Raw genomic sequence first — 22178 nt, 5'->3', positions numbered from 1 at the left:
TTGATTTATGAATTCCTCTGTCTAGACCAGTTCCCTAAAACGCCGCGACAGTTACGCGGAAAAAGCTTCTCTTCTCCTGGGATCCGTCGGCGGATTCTGGGGCAAGTTGATCCGTCGCTTCCAAGAACTGTCAGCACCGTAGATGAAGCCGCGTTCCCCGTTTGTAGATCAATAATGCGACAGAAATGGCCTAATGAGTAAATTAATTGCACTGGCCATGATCTTGTCCAGCCTTTATTTGATCAACACTAATTCGCAATAAAGACTCAATTAATCAGGCGAGAGAAACGCCCCCCAACTTGACCCAACAATCGGGTGGTAATTAGTGATTGATCTCGGAGGTTTAGAGGGAATCATTAGCAGAGGTTAAGAGCCGTTCGCCCTCGTATGTAGATGCAACGAAAGTTCAGCGATGGCTGTGCTTTTCACTTTCCTTGCGAGCGTGCTAACAATTGCTTGGCCCTAATGATGGCTCATGCAGGTTATCCATCGATTAAAGTCGTTCACTCCAAAACAAATAAACAAACAAATGGAAAACCTACTAACAGATCAGCTTTGTCAGATTAGATGGGCTATTCCATGCTGGTTGCTCCTCCAGCCTCCAGCTCTCACTTTTTCCCAATCTATTCGGTGGAAACTTCAAGTACCCTACGAACTGGGAAGAGTATCTGCAGAACTGCCAGAACTCTGAGACTTAGTCCGCGGTGTGAAACGGGAACTGCAACTAAATTAAGACATTTACGACCTGGTCAGATGCGAATCAATAATGAAATGGCCATGCAAAATTCTAGACACAACAAGCGAAGCGTTTAAAAGCCGCCTTGGGGAATGCCGCCGCACCGAGCAACGGTAAACGGATGGCCAAAATAGAGAGGAGAGGAGGGGGCGGACTTCATGACTGCAGATACCCGACTTGAGATTAGAATGAATCATTTCCAGCATCCTAATTGAGTTGTGGCCGCGCTGGCAGCCCGAAATATTAGCTGACGCCTTGTCGATGTCCAAGTCCGAGTCCGAAATCCACCGTCTGAGGCGATGTCTGAGCTGGTGTCGTGGAGAGGTGTGAGGCTATTTAGCTAGGCCAACTAACCCGGGCCAAGCAGCAACGATTAGTCGCGGATTTGGACTAGCACCGAGTCTGGGACGAAGGCGAGGAAGTGGACGAACTCCTGGCGAAGGGCCATTTATCAAAAGCTGCTCGTGTCTCGTCTCTTTGCCAAATTAACCGTTCCCCGACTGACTGACTGACTTAGAGTCTGGCCAACTAGCTAACGGGAGACAGCCTGGATGACTTCTCATCCAAAGGAATTCCTACCGCTGAGCTCACCCACTTTAATTGCTCTATTGACGCTCTCACACCGAAAGTGTGAGCCAGAAGACGGAAGCCAGCAGCCAAACGTAGTCCAACTCAGAGGGAATGTAGTTCTCTGGGTCAATGCGAGCACCTGAACTAATCAAGCCGCAGAGACAGAGGCACGAGCTCAGTCAGTCGATAATTTCCCTCGCTTCTGACAGCTTTCACAAAACGATTCGCCAATGCTGCACGCATCGGGAGTGTGACAAGAACATTTGACTTTTGAGTGGAGTGGAGATGCGCAGAGTTCGATCGAGGCACTCTGAACCTTAACTCCCTGATGAACCCAAAGGGAGGATTAGATCATACATATGTATACAGATATCTGTGAGAATTGGTACTCGAGCTGAACCTCACGTTCGATGTGGAAAAGGGTCCATAAAACACAATGGAGCATCTCCTGTCCGAGTTCTATTGTTCTATCGGTGGCCATGGCTTGCAAATTTTCGGCAGCTTTAATGTTTATTCATGAATTCCAACATGAAACTGCAATGCAACTAGGAAGAGACAAGTACTCCGGCCTGCACAAACATAAATCAAATTGGCCGAGACCCGAAGTCAATGCTAAAGCCAAAGTCAGAGTCATAGCCAAGTCAGGGCAGAAACTGCAACACGCAGTCATGGCCAACTGATTGAGCTGTCGCGTATTTGGGTGAGGTGAGATCGCCCAGTGCCTAAATGGCCATAGAATGCTGCAGATCCAGGATTGGGCCAAGTATTCCTATTTCTGGCTTGGCATTTGAATTTGAATTTCGTGTCGCGGCTGCTTAGGAAAATCTGATTCGGAGAAAAGCCAACGAAAATTTCCATATAGCTTGTGCTCTTATATGGCTCTAGATCTCTGCCATTTCCACGGGCTTTTGTCATATCAAATGGTAAATAGCCATCCTCAATCCTCCTTAAATGCCGCGCTGCCCCAGGCCCGCCCACAGCTGCCGCATGCATCCTGACCAGATCAGCGCAAGTGGGTCAACGGCAATTGGCTAACGGAAGTCGGTTATCATTTTATTTTTCCAACTCATATAAATGGACACAGGTGCGTACTCAAAAACCGTTCGAACCAGGGGGCAGGGGTGGTGTGTGGTGGATAATACTCGAATTTCCTTGAGCACAAACCCGATTTAATCCGACGCGGCTGCTGATCTTTATTTTGGCATGGCGCTCCAGATTTGAATTAGGGAGGGGACTCTCCTGCCCGGCGGAAGAATCGAAAATGATTTCCATGCAAGGAATGGGCTCATAGACTTCGGGAAGTCTAAGCTTTCAAACCACTGATCGCGGATCGCGAGTGCCGCACTTATTCTATTACAAATTTTATTATACTTAAATGCGGGGAATGAGCCGAAATGTGTGCCATGGTGCGGCGGACTAGTTGAGCCATGTCTAATCCTCCGGCGGGCGATCTCTTTGAAGATCGGCTCCCCAAATTGCGCCCACTGATGTAATGTTTGCTCGATCTGGTCACGTTGCACGTAACCGCAGCGCGGCTTTTATTTAATGTGCGGTAATTGCATTAATAAAGAGCCCAAATCCCAAATTATATTGTACAAATTGAGCTGCGTACAATGAAAGCGAAATTGTTTGATTTCCAGCCGATTGACGATTGCCGATACCACAAGCTTGACTCGAACTGCATTGCCTGGAATCAATCAAGTGAGCTATGAAAAAAGAAATATAATAAAATAAATCGCAGCACTCGAGACACGAACTTGTCAAAAGGCATCTTATGGGAATCTAACTGAGGTTGATCTTACCGTGGACTGGGATTTAACTGTAACGAAATAAACCAGAATAGTAATGACGTTTTATATGTGTTTTTGATGATTCTATCATCGGTTTATGGCCTGGACGTACATGTTTCGAAATAACTGCTTGATGATCCGCATTTAACACTTCCATTTCCTTCGGGCCACAGAATGCGATCTCATTCTGGATCTCCTTCGCTGTCTGACTTGATTTACGACTCTTCCACAATAAAGCCAACTTAAAAACCCTCCCACAGATTAATTTCGAATCCATAACTATCTGGCCAGACGCTAGGAGGACTATATTCTGTTCAGTTTCTGGAACCCAACTGGTTGCACCTGTTCCACTTGGCCGCAGGTCGTGTGGCCATACAACATTTTCATGTTCAGCGGAGCATTTTGTTTTTACGACAACATCGAGGAGCCTTCAGAACAGAACAGGACAGGACAGGCGTCTGGTGCGGCGGATGCAGCTCTCCAGGGTTTAAAGGCAACCTGGACTCTGGTACCTAAAACTAGGAACTTGGTACCTGGAACTCGGACTCCTGTCATGTGGAACTGCTGGACGCTTCTATAATAAAAAGCCAGCAGCGCTTTTCGGTGGCGGTGGTGGGCCCGCTGTGCTCTTAATGTTGGCATTTATATACCATCGAGTTCTTAATGCGATTAGTGCAATTAAATGCCAGCCAGTGGACTTGCAGATTTTAATAGTTTCTGTTGGCGGAAGTGGTCATGGCGAAACCGGAGAGCCCAAACCCCTTGGCAGCCAATCAGCCACCTAACGGTCATTCAGGCCCAGACCATCGATTGCCTTAGCCCATTAATAATCCCAGCTACACTGCTCCGAGATGTTCGTCCAGGAATGCTGCGGGTCGACGACGTCGAAGACGACGAAAGCTGGGCCACTTGAAAGTGAGAGTCGCCCGGGGCCAGGGAATTGATTCAAATCAATGCGTGGCTACAAACAAACGAAACTAAAACCATGATTTATGAGGAGGGAATCATGTGAAAATTTGCCGAACCTGCTGAGGTTCCTCCCACTTTACTTTCGGGTGAGAAAGTGCTGGATTGGCGGCAAAATCAGCCCTGGACGATGATAAATTCGAGACCCCTGTGCAATTACCAGCGCTTAGCATAAATCGCGCGACCCAACCGCTCTGACCCACATTAATCCGCTGAAGAACATTGGGCCTAGAGCTAGAGCGGAAATTAACTAAGCTCAAGCGCAAATCTGGCCAGCTCGATGGATTACACTTAGAACGAAATATGAGAAGTAGGTAAATGAATTGCAGAGAGTCCCACTCCCTTGGCTCTTGTAAGTAAACAAAACATGCCTAATGTTTTTTTCTGTGTAGAAAATAGAAGCCGCTGCGCACGCGCCACAAACTTGCTTCATAACTTACCGCTGCAGTGGCGGTCTCGACTTTGTTACATATTATTTATTGTGTCGGCCCAGCTCCGACAAAACTCCAAGCCCAGCTCCGGTTCCGACCCACTCCGGCCCCAGCCAAATCCCCAAATTCCCGTGGGCGTTTAACGGCATCTGGTAAGTTGCATATTTGCCGGCAAGTCAGAAATTCGTGTGCTGATCTTGAGGAGCGGCTAATGGATGTGGGTGTCTGTGGCGGAGCTCCCTGTGGATTACGGGAACGGACCATATCGGTGGCAATAAAATTATGTAAAGAGCATTTCCCCCAGCTCTTTTTTGTTGTACTTTTGGGCGGCCAGACTGCTGCAACAAGTGCCAATGCTGAAGTGTGGGCGGAAGGCTGGTAGAACAGGCAAAAGTAATTTGTGGCTACATTAATATGTGGGAGGCTCTGGGTGATAATGTGTTATGGCCGTGGCTAAACGTAGCAATTATATGATTTGGTTTTATTGCCTTGAAATTAAATTCAAAACTGTTATTCTGATTATTTTTAACATGCTACATACGTTAATAAATGCGTAAAATAAACTGGATGTCTTATGGAACTGGAAGACGACACTTTCGTATCACTTTCATTGGCCCGAGTATGACAGGTTCCCATGGGGAAAATATGTGCGTGCTAAGCTCTAGAAAATCGGCTTATGGACTATAAGTAGTGAAGGTCAAGACGAGCACCGTTGCCCAGTGTGACAAATAATAACAAGATAATGCCACTTAGAACCTGTCTAACTAAGAACTTGACTGGATCTGGTTTTGACGGGCCCGAAACCGAAAAAACCGAAAGTTGTAATTGAAAGTTCGGAAAGAAAGTTGATGTGTTGGGACCTCCGAGTGGGGGCATTCAAATTAGAAAAGCGTGTGTTTGATCAACACAAATCTTAGGGGCCCGGCCCGATGAAAGAAGAACTTAGTCGGTCGGTCACACAGTAGCACACTTTGCATACCCCAGAGAGATGGATGGACGGCGATAAACTTACACTGGGCCTCCTCTAAAAGGTTGTCTTTGTCCATTAAGCCTAACGGTTATTAACATGAATGGGCAGCGTGTTAAATTTATTCATTTATGGATTCTAATCTGGCCATGAATGGCCTTAGCCAGCTAAGCCCGAGTGGTAGCCGAGTTTTCGAAACAATTTTTCTGAGCTGATTAGGCAAATTATCTAATTAGCTCGTCAGCATTTCGGGGTTTGTTTGTTTTCTCGGCTTGATTTAATTAGCGTCATAATTATAGTGCTTCAGACTCATTAGGAAAATAGAAATTCTACTTTGTTGGGCTCTTTATGCAGATTTAGTAAAGTAAATGGGAGTACTTACTCAGAAGAGTGCAAAGTCCCCTGTCAAGATCATCAGACAGCCATTGACCTGCGATAATTGAAGTTCAATTAGACAACTTGAAAATACCTGAAAGCCTCGGGCTAAATTGATTTTAATTGATGGAGCGTATAGTCTCAAGATCGCATTTTCCCACCCCCTCGCATCGAATGAAAAGTGAGGCCGCTTTCTCTCTGTCTCCGACTTTTCATCCTGTCAGAAACTTAATCCTGTCAATATCATTTGTGCAAAGCGTATAAGCATAAACGAACCCGCTCCATCGAATCTCCTCGAAGCAGATCGCAGAGTCGGGTGTCTGTGAGTTGTTGAACCCGCCAGTCGCGATGAATAACGATAGATTAAATGGCAAATTGTTTTCTGATGAGTGCGAATGAAAAATTGAAGAGTTCACACAACGATTTGGCCAGAAGCCTGGCGAATTCCTATAATAAAACTTAAGTGGCTTTTGTTTTTAAAAGTCTATTAGTAAACGGCGATTTGTCGCGCCCAAACTTAATCTCTTCGCACTGAAATAAAATTTCTTTAGTGGCTTGTAGCGTGTCGGATTTTGGCTAGAAATAGAATTGCAAAGAATGGGTTGTATGACCTTTTGTTATCAATGGGCTTTTGTAATTGCAAAACGGTTTCGGCCGGTTCACAATGCAAATTGTTCGGTTTGACCCACATACGCAGAGGCTTCTTGCCATTGCCAAGAATGGAGCCGACTGCTGCAGAGTTCAATTTAATCATACGACGGCTCGGCTGCGCTAGTTGGGGTTGGGAAAATAAGCCAACTTAGTTAACTAACTGGCACAGCACAGGAGCCAGCGGAGCCTCCACCAAACGAACCGAAATGTGGGATCGTATGTAGGTAAACAAGCTTGGAGCCATTGGCTCAATAACTCATTTAAAAGCGACGTGGACTGCGGCCCCAGTAATGAACAAATAAAAACCGAAATCTGCCGTTCGCATACGACCCATCGAACAATGCGCCCAGGAACTAGCGGAATCGATAGATTCCCCAAGCACGGGGTAATACCAAGTCCTCGGCCAAGACCAAGCCCGAACCCGAGCTACAGTTTGGGTTGAAGCCTGACCAATTGACCGCAAAAACGGCAAACTAAAAAAACCAACTGCAAACAATGCTGGCAAAAGCGAAAAGGATGTCAGTCATAAGCCAAGATACATTGCCTCCTATTGCCGGCCCATCTTCCAGGCTCTGGCCATGGCTTAACTCTGGCTCCTGCTGTAGTGGGAGTCGGTAATGGTTAATGTGATATGGCCAAGATACTGCCCCACAGCATAAATCACTGAGCAGGTTGGCCGTACCAACAAGACTTATGATGGGTCTGGACCTGAAACCGAAAATCGAAAACCAAACCGCATTCAATCCAAATGAATATGTTGCCTGCGATCCAAAGCTATTTACCCAGCAACGAGCACAGCGAAATCGAGGATAGAAATTGATTATGTCGATTTACATACGAGAGCCAGTCAATTGAGTTATGATGCGACTGCTGGTTGTGCATAATATGTGTATGCATTCGAATTGTGGGATAAATCCAAGCTGATGTGATCCGCGGATCTGTGCCCTTAACCCAAATAGTCGCTAAATAGGTTACAGAATCGCATTTATGACAAGCTATCCAGGGTTCGTGTCTGGCTGCCACAAATAAGTCAGGCTCGACCAGCTCGTGCTGTAAATGATGTTGTTCCCTTTTCGGGCATCCGAGTGCAGTCCCTACTGTTCTCAGTTCTCGTTCGCCAGTTGCATTTGCGACTTGCATAAATTTCAGCCAAAATTTTATCGAAAGTGTGCATCTTACGCCCGCTGCAAATGGTTAGGAGGAGTCCCATTCCCCGGCGCTCCACTGATTTCTCGTGGCTTGGCTTTGCATGTCTATTTAAATCTTAACATGCCGCTGACAAAATGCTCAGCAATGAAGACAACAAGAAGGAGAAAAAATGCTGCTGAGGAATTAGAAACCACAATAAAAAGCAACGGGAAGACGTCTGGCCTGGAAATTGTGCCAGTAGTGTAGACATGGCCACATTTAACAGGAGCAGCAGGATCAAGTCTTGTTCGAAACCCTGTCCCATCCCCTACCCACCTCCCATAGTCCCCAAAGGCCCTAGTCCCAGATCCACCGTCGTTTGTCCCCAAGTTGTTTCCCGGCTGTTTAGGCGATGTCAGTGCTGATAGGCGACGCTGGCTGGGATCGGGTCATCCCGCAGAAGGAGATGCAGATGGGCCAGGAGGCGACTCCCCCGCGGGCTCAAAGTTCATGACATCCTCCTCTGTATCTTTGTCTTTGTGCCTCTTTGTTCCTATCGGAAATGTTGTTAATTCTGCTTGTATGATGCGATGTTCTCGTGGGGCAGATGCAAGATTAAGAAATTTGTGTTGGCCGATTGTGTGAATTGCGCGTCCACACATCTTCCATCATCTATTAATCTGAGAGCAGACCTTTCGTTTACTTAATTATAGAAAGGTGTTCCCTGTGCCATTCCCCAATCACAAGATATGGGGCGTGTTGTACGACTCTGATTCCCTTCGATTGCGAGTGACCTGGATACCATAAATCATCTTGGCTCCGTGCTAATTGATTCTCGCGAAAATGGAAAGCAAAAGTTCTTCTCCCCCCATCGGATTGTGGGTCAAACCAATTCCCCAGGTTGTCGTTGGTGCCAGCATCGCAGATTGTTCATATTTACGGCCATTTGCATAAATCTGAACTGAGGAGAATGTCATCCATGTGCGTGAGTTGGAACCGAAATGAAGCCAATAGTCGCAAGAAAACCTGTTGACTTCAGCCGGTCGAAAGTTTGAGGATAACAAATGAGAATCTTGACGGCTAATGATGCCACCGCTGACTCTCTGGTCAATGGGTTATCTGTTATGCCGGGGCATCTATTTCTGCGAGTGCCAGGCAATTATCGGCTATTAGAGGTTTCACTTTTAACAGATCTTTGGCATTCGGTGGCGACACTGAATTCTTTTCTTTGCCGATTTAATGAACTTTCATTTCCTGCCCCGAACATTTGCAATTCTCTGGCCAGTTTAGCATTCCGCATAATACATTCGAGTGGGAATACGAATCGAGTGTCACCGCCATCCCAGCTCCAGCTTCAAGCCCCATTCCTATCCGATTCCAGCTGATGCATGGCCATCGCTCATCTGCTGTCTCTGGCTTGCTTTTGTCTCTGGTCAGAATCGTGACGCGAATGCGACCAGCGACACATCCAAGGATGTGCAGAAGAGACCTTGAGGAGGATGGGACACTCAGCCAAATGTGTGTCGATCGCCGAGTTTTGATTTAGTTGAAAGCCTCGGCGGCTTGACACCCGACATGAGTGAAATGCTCATTCGAAGCTGTGCATCGGCGAATTCTACATTCTCCTGGCATTATTTCATTAAATCCGTAGCCGTTTGATTGGAATCGCTTTCGGTTCGCTGGGAAGTGAAACTTCTGCACGACGCACTTTCGATGGCACGTGAGACAAGCGGAGTGCACTGGGAACTCGGAGCTGACCAGGAGACCTCCGATCTGAAGAACAATATATGGGAAAGCCCTCGCCAGAGGGTCAACTCACTTTGGGAAAAGGGGAGGACTGGCAAGTGAAATGAAATGAAAATTGCAATAAATTTCACTCTTGTGCGAAGAAGAGCGGCATCTAATCACAGGCAACAGGGCAGCCCGTTCAACTCCCAACTCTGGGCTGGCAGCAAAGATTTCAAATGCAACTGCAACTGGTTGCCGAAATGCAACGTGAGCCACATGCAACTGTAGCATGAAGCACATAACAGCAAAGTGGAAGCTCCGAAGAAAGAGAAACAGAAGTCACAGGAGGAGCTGCGGCAGAGGAGGCAGTCAAAGTGGCAACGGCCTGGGAATTGGGCTAATTGATGTTTAGCTGCACTTTTACCCGAAACGTGGACATCGAACGAGGCGGCACAGAGGAGCAGCCGTCGATGCATATCCGATGCTCCAGCCAGCCCGACATCGTCAAATGCATATTACATGACTCCGAGTGGGCCACTTCCAAATCGGAGTCCAAGAGCGATCGCGATTCCAACTCTTGTCTGCAGATCTCACTGCATCTTAATTAATCCGAGCATCGCCTGCTTGTTGCCTCGATCAGGATTTTGATTTCCCCAGACGAGGGGGAGGTTTTAATTGAATACAATTAATTATTGACACATTTCGGCAGGAATCCAAATCCAGGCATTGCGCCCAGATAAGCCGAGTCGTGAGCTGACTTCGGAGCAGAGCGAATTAGGAAACAGCCCAGCGATGCATATGAAAATGCACTTTCTTTGCATTCCCCTATTCGATCCTGCATGCTAAACGCTGCCTATATTATGCAAACTGCGGTCTTAACCCAATTTGTTGGGGACTCATTGGCGGCATTCTCCGCCCAGGGAGTTAATTGCTGCGGGAGATTCTCCCACTGGAATGCCATCCTCCCCAGGCAACGGTACTGGAGTGCTTGGCGGTGCGCTGGACCATCGAACCAGGCTCCAGCTTTTACAGATGCTGCTGACAGGTGCGGTGGACATTTTTCAAGGCATTCAATTGGATGAGACACCAAACAGAAGGCGGCAAAGACATGGGAGAACGCTGACAAAGTCGCGCAAACATTTCAAACATCTGGTGCCTGTTTGCGTTGAATGGAGGCACATTGCATTGGGCATGGGTATGGGTACGAGTATGGGTATGGAAAGGGGATCCCAGAAGGTGGATAGGCCTGCAACGGCTTACTTTTCTCACCCGGCCATGTCGACCGCAGGCATCCGCGGAGGAACATGGCCAACAATCGATTGGAATGCCAGTTGCGGGTGTCGCTGGTTCGTCGATTTACCAAAAGTCTTTTCTGCTGACAAAAGGCAAACAGCCCAGGCCACGTCCAGCTCTTTCTTGAACTCCATCTCGGCTGGTAGCATCTGAAGACAAGTGCCCGCTCCTGACGCCCCCAACGGTGCCATTTGAATATCAACATTTGTCATCGTGTGTCGTGTCGCATTCCGCGCTCTTTCTACTCACTTCCCGGCTGGAAAAGTGCCCAAAAGTAAACAGAATCCAATTAAAGTCAAGTGGAACATGGCCAGGGATCAGGAGCATCAGACGGACAAAGAGTCGGAGGAGAGAAGCCAGGTTTGTCTCCGGCCTTTTAATTGAGCTAGATGCTCTCATGTTGCAAATGCAAATGTGGGCCAGCCAGAGGCGGAGGAAAGAGCTACTTAAAAGGATTGTTGCGGAATGGAAAATGCAACTGCAATTACTTTGCGGATCAATTCCAAACACTTTCCCTGAGGGAGTCGAGGCGCATGAGGGGAAGGACGGACAAGGCTTGGAGTGCGAGACAAAGGAAAGGCATTTCCAGCAATCTCCCAAAGATCAGAGCAGACCAATGAAATTGGGAACGCGTTTGCGGATCGAGAATTGTAATTGAAACGCATTACCGCCAAATGGCAGCCGCAGAGTTCGGGCTGTGTTTTTGGCTCTAATGGGCGTTGCCAACAGATCTCCGCCAGCAGCCAGCCGCCGCTAGTCGCTACTCGCTCCACAACAACCGCAGAACAGCGACAGCGACAAGGTAGGCGATGACAGCACCGGGAAATCGGAGACCAGAGCTACGCACAGCTCCTGGAGGGGGCATGGAAATGGGGGGCATGCAATGCGACATGCCTGCAGCCGAAAGTAGGTGAAGCAGCGCTAACGAAGGTAACCTGGAGGAGATCCCAGGGGCATGAGGCTGGCTGGAGGTAGTGGCGTATCAATGGAAGGCAATCGGACATGCGCGACGCATTGGCAGCCAACATAGACACTGAAAAAGAGTAACAGATACAAACAAACTAACCAGGTCCAGGTCCAGAGTGGGAGGCACTCGACTCACGCACTCGTCTGCAGGATTGTCCCCGGAGGGATTCCAGGGGAGAGGGGCTATCTCTCAAGGCACAACAATGCGCGGCTCGATTTGTTTGCGATTTGGTTGGAGCAAATTTACGGCAGCCGCGGAATGCCCACTGACTGCATAGTCCACATCTCTCCCAGCATCTCCGTAGGTGGCCCAACACCCAGGAAGGAGTGGGGCCTTGGGCACTTCTTGCATCTGCTCATGACGATCAACTGGTTATGCGCTCATCTCAGAACATCGCACCATGAAGAAGTGCGTGCGATTAAGAGGCTAATGGGGAGATGGCTTATTCCCCCCACTGGCTGCCCATTTGTCATATGCATCGCAACCTCTCTAACGGACCATTTTGGCATCACAAATATGCACTATGGGAATTCGTGTCATTAGAGAGGCTGGTCCACACCCCTTGCCTCATAATATCGGGATGGTCACGTGCAGGAGAGTGAACGATTCCACCTTGACAGGAGACAAAAACGTGGTCTCATCAACGATCGATGATCAGCGTACCAGTTGGACTTGGGGGACACGAGATTCCGGGGCAAGAACCGTTCCTCAACTGGAAATCAGCTGGATGCCCTGGTCGATAAGAAATCCAGCAATTAGTTGACAAGGACTGGCTGGGAAGGCCAGGAACAGTGACTGGGGCAGTGATGTTGGAGGTGACTGTGATGGGCACGACGGCTCCTTATTGGTAACATCTGAGGATCAAGAGTCCGAACAACGGATTCCCCAGTCGTGATGAGCGGCACGTTCGTCACTTGTTCGCCCGCTGGAATCGGTTCGGATTACCTTAGATCGGGAGCAGTTCCCGGCTTCCCACTCCCCCTGGTTTTCTGGCCCGATCGTTGGCTTAAATGCCGTTAAAATGAAATTACTTCACGGCCATTTCCCAGAAGCCACTCAGAACGACACAGAAACCGAATTCGAAATCAGCATAAGAATTGAATTCACAATTATGATTCTTCTGGTCTCGGATTCTGGCTCTTTCTCGTAATATTTATCTCTGCCTAGGCTGAGAAAACTCATCAGCAGACTGCGATGCTCGAAAGATGACCCGAATTCCGCATAATTGTTTCACTGGCGGCCCCATATCTCCTGATCTTCCAACCGCATCACTCGTCCGGAGGAGCCACCTTGGATTCTTCTCTCCTTCCTCCAAATATTTTCCACTAAGCACCACAAATTCTCCCCAAAAGCGAGAAAGTTCATTATGTCCGGCCATCCGACCATCATTTGCTGGCGGATCAGTTCCATTTGCGTGGCGTCGGCGGCTGGCAAATTATCCTGACACCCGGCTGTACTCCAGCTCTAGCTCCAGCTCAATCTCCATAGCTGGCAGTCAGGTTTGGATGCAGCCCGGCCTCGAGAGCCACTTGACCATCGTCCAGGTCGACACTTGCGTGTTTTCAGATTTCGGTTTCGTGTTGAGACTGCCAGCTGGAAGGCGGCAGAGGGCGGGACAAGGCGTTATGTGGACTTTGATATTATAACCGCAATTAGTAGACGTGGTCTGGAGTGCTATCTATGGCATCTGCACTCGCAGGCCGCTCCACCCCCCACCCGACCGATTTTCTCAGATCTCGCAGTGAGAGTTAGGCTCGATTTTGATTTTCCTGCATTTCTGCCACTCTCGAGCCTCTCGAGCGGCGAGTCTCGAGTGGCGGGTGATTGGGCACGAGAAACACTGGAAACTGGACACTGAGCACTGGGAAAGCCTCCTCCCAGGGAGTGACTCAGCCCTCCACCCAGTTGCAGCTACAGATACCGATGCCCACGGAAAGGAGATTGAGATCGAATCGCACTTTGAGTGCGAGTGGAAAACTTTCGATTGCTTCGGGTCAAGAGCACGGTCGGAAAAACGGGAAACTGACCGCAGGATGCCGTTGAACTCTATTCGCGACTCACTGTCCGCATATTGCAGATCTCTTAATCGATGGGAACCGGCTAAAAATAAGTTTGGAATTGGACGCCGCTATAATAATTTCCTGTCCATCAGCGCGGCGACTGCGACGAGGTCTCCGCCCCTTCTGGGCTACCAGGTTTGCGGGGAGTGTCTCCCGGCACGCAATTAATTAGTAGCTTGTCCAAAAGGGAGCAGGGTCTCCAAGAGGGAGCTGCTGGAGCGAGGCGATAGACGGACGGCAGGGCAGGTGGAGCGAAAGGCAAACGGAGTTCATCATCTACTGACCAGCGGAGCCCATCAAGCCACCTACGCTTACGGTACTTGGCCAGCTGCAAATTAATCTCCCCGTCCTCCACTTCCACTCTTTTTCTGGAGCGGAGGCTCTGGGAATCGGGAGCGACCGAGTTCCCCCGAGGCCTGCCACACTTCTGGAGCCATTTTCCAAATGTTTGACAATTTATCATTTCGTTTTATTTGGCCAATTTTTCTGCTCGTCAAGTGCTTGTGGCGGAGTGGAGAGTGGGGCAAGGGAGCAGTGCGGAAACCACAGAAGCACAAGTCAATGGCTTGGCCCGAAACTGGGTCAGACTGATTGAGGAGCCGGCGGCCGTCGACTGCCAAAAATGTTAATTAATTCGAATTAAAACGTTGCGGACGCGGTCCGCTGACAGAATCCGGCAAAGGAAATGGACTCGCACTTGGAACTTGGCTCCGTTCTGGAAGACTTGGCAGAGGAGTTCCGAATCGGACTGGAGAGGACCTCTGGAGTTGGGCAGATATGCCGAAGAAGGCGTTGGCGTTGGCTGTTTACCGTTGGCTGGACGCCCGCCCGACTCACCTGAGCGGTTTTGGCAACCGTTGATAACTCGGCTCCGTTTCTATTTCCATTTCCATTTCCAGTGCTATTGCTGTTGCTATTGCGATTCCCAAAGTTCCGCGGACCAAAGGCCAGGCCAGAATTTTGATATTGAAATTGCTACCTTGGCTCACCGGCACACCGGCACTCCGCCACAGAGGAAACTTCTGCCCGGGGCCATGGTTTGATAACATCAGTCCAAGGGGAGGAGCAGCTCCCACTATAAGAAAACAAAAGACAACAATTCCATTTGGTAAACGTTTGCCCAGCGAGGGAAGCGGGAAGCAGAATGAAAAATAATCTAGAGTTTGGATGTGGAGCTGAGCTGAGTTGGTTTCAGCCCGGCTTGCTTTGGTTTGGCTTGCATTCGGGCTGCACTCGGCTCGCGTTTTCGCTTGCGTTTGCCTTGGCCAAATGTAACTACAATTTAAATGCTAATCTGGCATCTGCTGGCGGTCGGAGGTTGGCGGATTTCGGATGGCGGCTGGCGGACAATGGCATGGCATGGGCAAACAGCCCCGCCCCCAATGCCGCCCACCCGAGGGGGGAAATGGCAGGGGTCCGGGGTGCAGCCACACTTAGCGGTTAGAGCCGTGATTTGCATTTGCTCATTAGCCGCCAAAACAAACTCCGAACCCTAGAACGGGGGGTCTTCTGGATGGCCGAGGAGGTGCTTTATTTATTTTGCAATCTGCTGGCTCGACTCCTGACTGACTCCGCTGTCTAATTAGTTTTCACGCCTATAAACTGCCGACTTTATTTGCGGCGGATGCCTGCTCTGGATTCCCAGCGAGATTCGCCACAAAAATGTCGGATCGCGGATCTCTAGCCGTAAGTTCAACGGAACAAAGAACCGCTATTGCCCCGCCGAACTCTCTCCGGAAAAACCGCGACATTTCGGGCCACTAAGTACAAATAGAATCAGAAATGGAGGCAGCAATGGAAGCAAAATCAAAAGCGAAAGAACATTTGTAAACTGCCAATTATTATGAAATGAGAAGACAGCAACGACACAACATGAGCCAAGACTATAGGAGACCACAGCGACATCCGAGGCACAGAACTAGATTCTAGTTAGTTAGTTACTCTCCGACCCGATGGAGATCGGGGGGATCCCCCCTGGAGAACAGAAAGCGCGTCACGCCGAAATACCGAAATTCTCTGGCAATGGCTCGTTACCATTCCGAGGGTTTAGTTTTGGGTTTGGGTTTGAGCTCCATCTTGGACTTTGGCTCGACGGAGCGCCGGCAGTCGGAAGAGCAGACCCTCCATCAGCTTCAGCTCCCTTCCCGACTCCAAGTCGGACCAGCAGAAGTCTGCTTCCTCCTCTCCGGCTCCCACTTCTATTTTTCGGCTCGCGTGCTGCCAAACCGCCAATTACCGAACATCAAAAAGCAGTTCCCCCACCTCCTCCCTTTTTCTCTACCCAACCCCATGGCTTTGTCCAGGTCTGCCCAATAATTTGCTCTCTGGCTTGTGTGTGGCTTTGTTTATAGTTTCTTCAGTCTGCTCAGTCTGTGACCCTTTGCCCAGCCCCCTTGGGAACTCGGCCTTCTCTCCCCCACTCCTCAGTGGACACCCAAAAAGGTGTCTGAATGCCAAGAATCCATTGCCGAATCACGCAACTGGGATTGGGGGAGGAATCGACCGAACAAATGGAAATGCAAATGGGAAATGGCAAATGCTCCCAAAGATCTTCGTGGCTCACGCTTTGATACATTTCGGGCCAAGTGCCACGCCCACTCTGCTGGCTGCCCCAGCGAAGGTTCCGTTCTGAACAGAAATTAATTTAATTATATCGGCTGTAATAAATAAAGTGAGTTATCCAACACGGTCTGCCCCCGGGGCTGTTTTGACATTTTAATCACGTCGGTCGGGGAGTCGCTGGCCCACTTAAGAGGCGTCGCATCCGAGGTGGGAGTGGGATTCCGGTGTTCTTTCTGGAGCGTGACTTAAGAACGGGAGAAGAGGGCAGATTGGGGGGATCTCCAGAGCCAGTTCAGAGGGAGTATTCACCTTTCAACTGATTGCGGAAGACAAAACGATTTCGTCTCTCGCTGAGATGGCTAATCACTATCATCTGGTGCCATTATTGATCGCAGTCTGAAACATATCACCATTAGCATAACCATTAACAGTTGCGGTAATCTCTGCCCGCCCGATTGATAACCCACTGATCCATAAATCGAAGATTGCTTCCCGTGTTGCATCACACAAACGAGAGACTTAATCAAGACCATTTGCATTTGCAATATTGTTCCTCCACAGGGTTTATCCTTTTATGGTTGCCTCTGTTTGATCAGCCCGCAGCTCCTCTGCTTCTGCGTGGGCTTCCATCTCGCGGTTCCAGGCTTAGCCTCAATTGTAATGACAATCACGTTCCTCCAGCTGAATCATCTCTCATCTCCCTCAACCATCATCTGCCGCTGAGATCTCTATGAAAACTATGGAAACTGGGATCTTGGATCTGGCCAGAGGTTTGCTTGCTAATGTGCGAAGCAGAGTAGAGGACCGCGTGGGTCGAGTTTCCAGGGAAGGCGGGGAGGAAACTGGCAACAAAGTTGCGGCAACAAGTTGCTGATTATCCCAGCTGGCTTGATTAGATCGGCCTCCGAAATCATCTGTTGGATGAATGGCTTCTGGCCTGCTCCGCTAGTCCACTTTATCACTATTCTACTATTCTATTGCAGTTGCCAATTGCCTCGGATGACGGAGCCGAATTCGGGATGGACGCGGAAAACTAAAAATGCTATTCAGAGCCGGGCTGATAAAGGCAGAGCCCATTTCCCGGGCCAAATTACTGCGCCGCGTGCAAATGAAATATTTAAAGCATCCTGTTTCCACCATTGATCAGCAATCCAGGGGGCACGCCATCCGGAGGAGATCCGTTTTACTGCCGCCTTGATTTATGCAACATTTTCCGCAATAAAACTGCCAACAACTCGAAGAATTATTACATCATCACGTAATAGGCCTCGGACTCAGGTGGGACTTCTCTCAAAGTAGCAGCCTCCGCTCGGCCAGGGCCAGGGCGCCACGCCTGCCGCCAAATTGCCCTCCGATGCCAGATCCCCCCGCCGGACACACCCCGCCCACTCTGCGGAACCATTCACTTCAGTCTTTCGCGCTGTCATAAATCAGTCGCCTGCCCCGAGAGGCAGAGGCATTAAATACTCGTACTCTCCTCCTAAATTGCCGGCCACGAACAGCGACGGCGCAGCACAATGCCGCTGTTGTGTCGTGTCATCCCCGAAGATCCATCATAGCCCAGGCCCGACCAGAAGATTTGCGGCACACAGAAATTTGCCTGGCACGTGTCCATCATGGCAAGTGTTGCAACTCGCAAGCGGCAACGAATTCCAGCGGGGGAGTACCCGGAAGAGCCAGAGAGTGCGGGGCATCCGAGGTGTGAAGCTGTGAGCTGAATGCTCTCAGATGCCATAACATTAGGGTTCACAGGGAAGGAGGAGGGAAGAAATTGCATCACTAGAACACCGCATCCCTGCCCATGCCCCACTGTACCCCTGATCTTCAATGAAACCCGAAATGGCCCATTGTCCAGAGACACCAAACACGGAAGTCGCAGCCTGTGCACTCCCAAAATGCCCATTTAATATAATTTCGATTATTTCTGCCAACTCTGGCAACTGGAAACTGCCACCAGGTGACAGTTACAATGCAGGAACAATATACAACGATCCGAGTGCATCTCTTTGGAGGATTCTGAGTGGGGACATTGCCACCAGCCACCGTAATGCCAACCTGTCTCTTCCCCACACCCACTCCCGGTCCCCTGGCTGCGTTCCCCAAATGATCATCATAATCGTGATCGTTTGGGGGATCGGTCTCGGACTCTACACTTTCTGGTCGGCTACTCCAAGGCTGTCTTGTCCTCGGGGATCCATTTTTGGCATGCGTTCGGCAGCGAACACTTCCTGTGGCTGTGGGAAACACTCGAGTGCCCGTTCTCTGGATGCGACGCGTTGGCACGATTTCTGGTCAGCATTGTACAGCTCCTAGTTTGGGGTCCGATGCACCCACCCACATGGAGTGTAATCCATTCGCTGGAAGTCACCTCTTAGCCCGGTTTGTATTGCCAATATTTTGGGAACGCGTTCACATAAATCAATTAGTCAAGTGTTACAGTTTCTGGATGGGATGCTTGTCTGGATTTGGTAGGTTCCATGGGCGGGGATAGGCTGGTCTGCTTAGTTATGGTCTGTTTTTTTTTGTGGTGCATGCAACATGCGCAGCGGTCATAAATTTCCAAGGCGATGCCCCTTTTGTGTTGCTGCAAATGGCATTTAAACAGAGATCTTTCCCTGCTGCTGCCTCCTGGCTCTGGCTGGTGGAAATTGGTGCAAATTGATGAGAATATAAATGGGAAATATTGGGAGCAGAGTGGAGGAGGAGTCGCCGCGATAGCCCAGATCGTTTCCAGCTTCCAGACGGCGAAAAGCGGCCAGGCCAGGAATCTGTTTACTTTGTCAAGTGCCGCACTGGGGGAAATTGATGAAAATTGCAACAATTTACCGGTTCGCACACCCGCAAGATGCGAATCTTGTCCAAGCTGTTTACCAACTCATCTCCACTTGGAACCGGGAACCCCACTCAAGGTCGAGGCAGGTGGAAGAAGCGAAGCCGGTGGACGGAGAGCAGGTGTTGCCTTCATTGACAGTTGCCTGATTGGCTTGTGTTGCATGTCGCACGCCTCGTGCTGCCTCTCCTGGGGCCCAGAGCACCTCCTCCACTTCCTCATCCCACTCCACACCCAGGCCCATGCCGGGCACACCCCTTCATTTGCAGAGATAGAACCCATGCGGGAACCCTGCCAGCCCCAAAGACAACTGCATTTTGGGTCCGGATTGAAAGAGGAAGCGCCTAGTTGGCGGCTTGGCGACTTGCCCACTTGGCGAGCTGGTGTGCCAACGCCCAGAGCAAATATTGGGAGAGATCTCACTCCATCTCCCGTCTTCATAACTCGCTGCAATGTCGTCGCTAATCGCAGGCTCTGGGATTGTAAATTAAAAATGGAAGCTCCGATGGCAGGGAGATTGCATCACCGTTGCTCACTATTAAATGTGTCCGGCATCCATCAGCACTGGAATTAATGATGGGAATGTGAAACCACCAATTTGCCTAGCCGGCTGTCGATGCACGGCTCCTTCGAAGCAGGGAGTCCGAAAAGGAGAAAAGCTTTCCAATACCTCTTCATATGGAGGCAACAATCGAATTGCAATCGCTGCGTGGCCATAACTCCTTCTCAGCCGTCCCTGCTACCCTCCGCCCCCTTAACCCAATATATCCGAATCCCAGTCCGGCGGAGGCTAAGCAGAAGCAAAAAGTGCAGCAATTAGAAGCAGAAGCTGCCGATGGCAGTTGAATGTTGGTCGGTGATTGAGTTGCAGCTCAGGTGGACCCTGACCCCCTCTTGGCAGTCCTAACCGATGGCGAAGGGGAGTGGGAGGCAGCCACAACGGCAACGACCATCGGCAGCAAACAGGAAAATTCATATTACGAAAAAACTGCATCGCTTAAGTGTCATTATTGGGACCAGAATTTCAACAAGTCGCTGCCGTTGTCGTGTCTTCTGATTCAGGTGGTGATGCTGAAGAGGGGTGGAGTGTGGTGAGGTGGAGGACGGCTCAGGGGGATGAAGATGGAGACGGAGATGGTAACTTTCACCGCGCTCAGAATTCCTTTGTGCAGAGAGCCAGTGGTTGCAGCGATCAGTCGGCGCAGAATGGCAGGAACCAGAACCACAGCCAGACATCGCTCAATCTCCACCACCTCGCCACTCCCCCTTTCCGCCCCTCCTAGGTGCGCCAATATCCGCTGGCCACAATCAACACCTCCGCACCGCCCACCGCCCCTCGCAGCGAGGTGGAGCCATCACTCAACTTCAGTCCGTGGCTTTTCGAATCTTCGCCAGCGGTCTCCCGCTCACTCCCCCTGCACTTCCACTGCCCCACCCCCTCGTCACTCGATGTTGTTTTTACACCTTGCTCGTTTTTGTGGCCATGGTCTCGTGTCGAATGGAGCCCAACTTGGGTGCAGAGTGCCGCGTTGCAAGAACAAGCCGCGTCCAAGCCAAGCTCGAAGCTGGTGTCGTCGTCTAAGGGCGTTAACTGGGTTAAACGCTCGTTGACAGTTTTATGCCGCCGACCAAGCCAAGCCAGCAAGCCAAGTCCACATCCGAGGCCACCTCAAGACCAATACCAAGACCAAGACCAAATGGTTGACAGTCAGTCAGTGGCACAGGCCAAACGAGACACTTATTAAGAGTGAAAATTCTGATAGAATGGTTTCCCGCCTTCTGCTTAGAAAGCTGCAATTAGAAAGACCCGAAGGGAGCCATTGAAAAGTGAAACAAACAAATCGGATGGCGCTGCAATTAGAGTGAACTTCGTTACCATTCCACACTCGTAAAGTTCGTCGCCTAAGTCTTTCGATCTTGGCCCTCTAAAGTGGAATCGGGGTCGCCTTTGATGGCCACTTTCATGCGTGCGATTCTTATCATCAATTAGGAGATTTCCTCCAGACTCTCATCTTCCAACTCCTGCAGGCACTGTCTGCTGATTTATTCACACAACCTGGAGAAACGCCTCAGCAGATTGATGAGTCACATTTGTATCTTTGCGTGCCATCGCAATCCTTTCCATTTCCACATCCACTTCCACTTCCAAAATTCTCGGCATGCACTCCGAGTGAAAGTAAACAACTCCTCTGATCACATCAAGTGAAAAGGGGGCGGGAGGAGGAGGTCGCTCCACTTCTAATGAGCAAACTTGAAATGCATCGCAAGTGGGGAAATATCCGAGGTGGAGACCGATCAATTTGCAAACAATCGAGACACGAGACGAATAAACGAGCTGCAAAGCGAATTTCCTCCGATTGATTGCCGGAAACATAAACAGCGATCACTCTCGCGATCGGAGACAGCTCCTGCTCCTGCTCGACCTCGACTTTCTGGGCGGTTTTTGGGAGTGGGAGTGACGGTGGGAGTGGGTCAGCCCACGCGGCAATCAGAGAATGTGCGAAAAATCGAAAGGAAATTTGCATGTCACTCAATTGAGCAGAGCGGGGCAGAACGACACAATCGGAGTGGAGAGTGTTTCCCAGTTTGTTTGCTCTGCAAACGAACCTCGCCGGATCGCGACCAGATCGGAGGTTGTCTCTGTCACTTTCAGCTGCTTTTTAAGCAGAGCTTGGCACAGTTTACTACGACTTAGAATGCAAAAAAATATTTGAATATCGAGTGACACGGAAAATAGAACAGAATCAGAAACAGAAAAAGAAACACGGCGATGGCCCACTAAAATCGCTTTGCTATTTCCTCCTAACGGTCGAGTATTGATATATCTCTGGGCCATCCGCCCGAATCTGGCCTTGATAAGAGCCCGGTCAACAAACTTGGCTCTCAGCCCGGTTGAACTGTAAATGTCCGAATCCGGATGGAGGATGGCGATTGCAGACTTCCTACTCCCAAAGCTTTTCCGAAAGACACAATTTATATAATTTCTTTATCAGATTCGTTGGTCGCGTTCATTGTTGGAAAATTGTATAATTCCCTCAGAGGCGTTAATCGAACGCAGAGAGCCTCAATTATGGCCACAAAGCGACAAATGCTGGATGCCAGCATCTGAAATCTTAAATCATCG

Source organism: Drosophila bipectinata, chromosome 3R (assembly GCF_030179905.1).
Source record: "Drosophila bipectinata strain 14024-0381.07 chromosome 3R, DbipHiC1v2, whole genome shotgun sequence".
NCBI lineage: Eukaryota > Metazoa > Arthropoda > Insecta > Diptera > Drosophilidae > Drosophila > Drosophila bipectinata.
The sequence above is the reverse complement of the archived record's forward strand: the minus strand, read 5'-3'. Positions refer to the sequence as shown.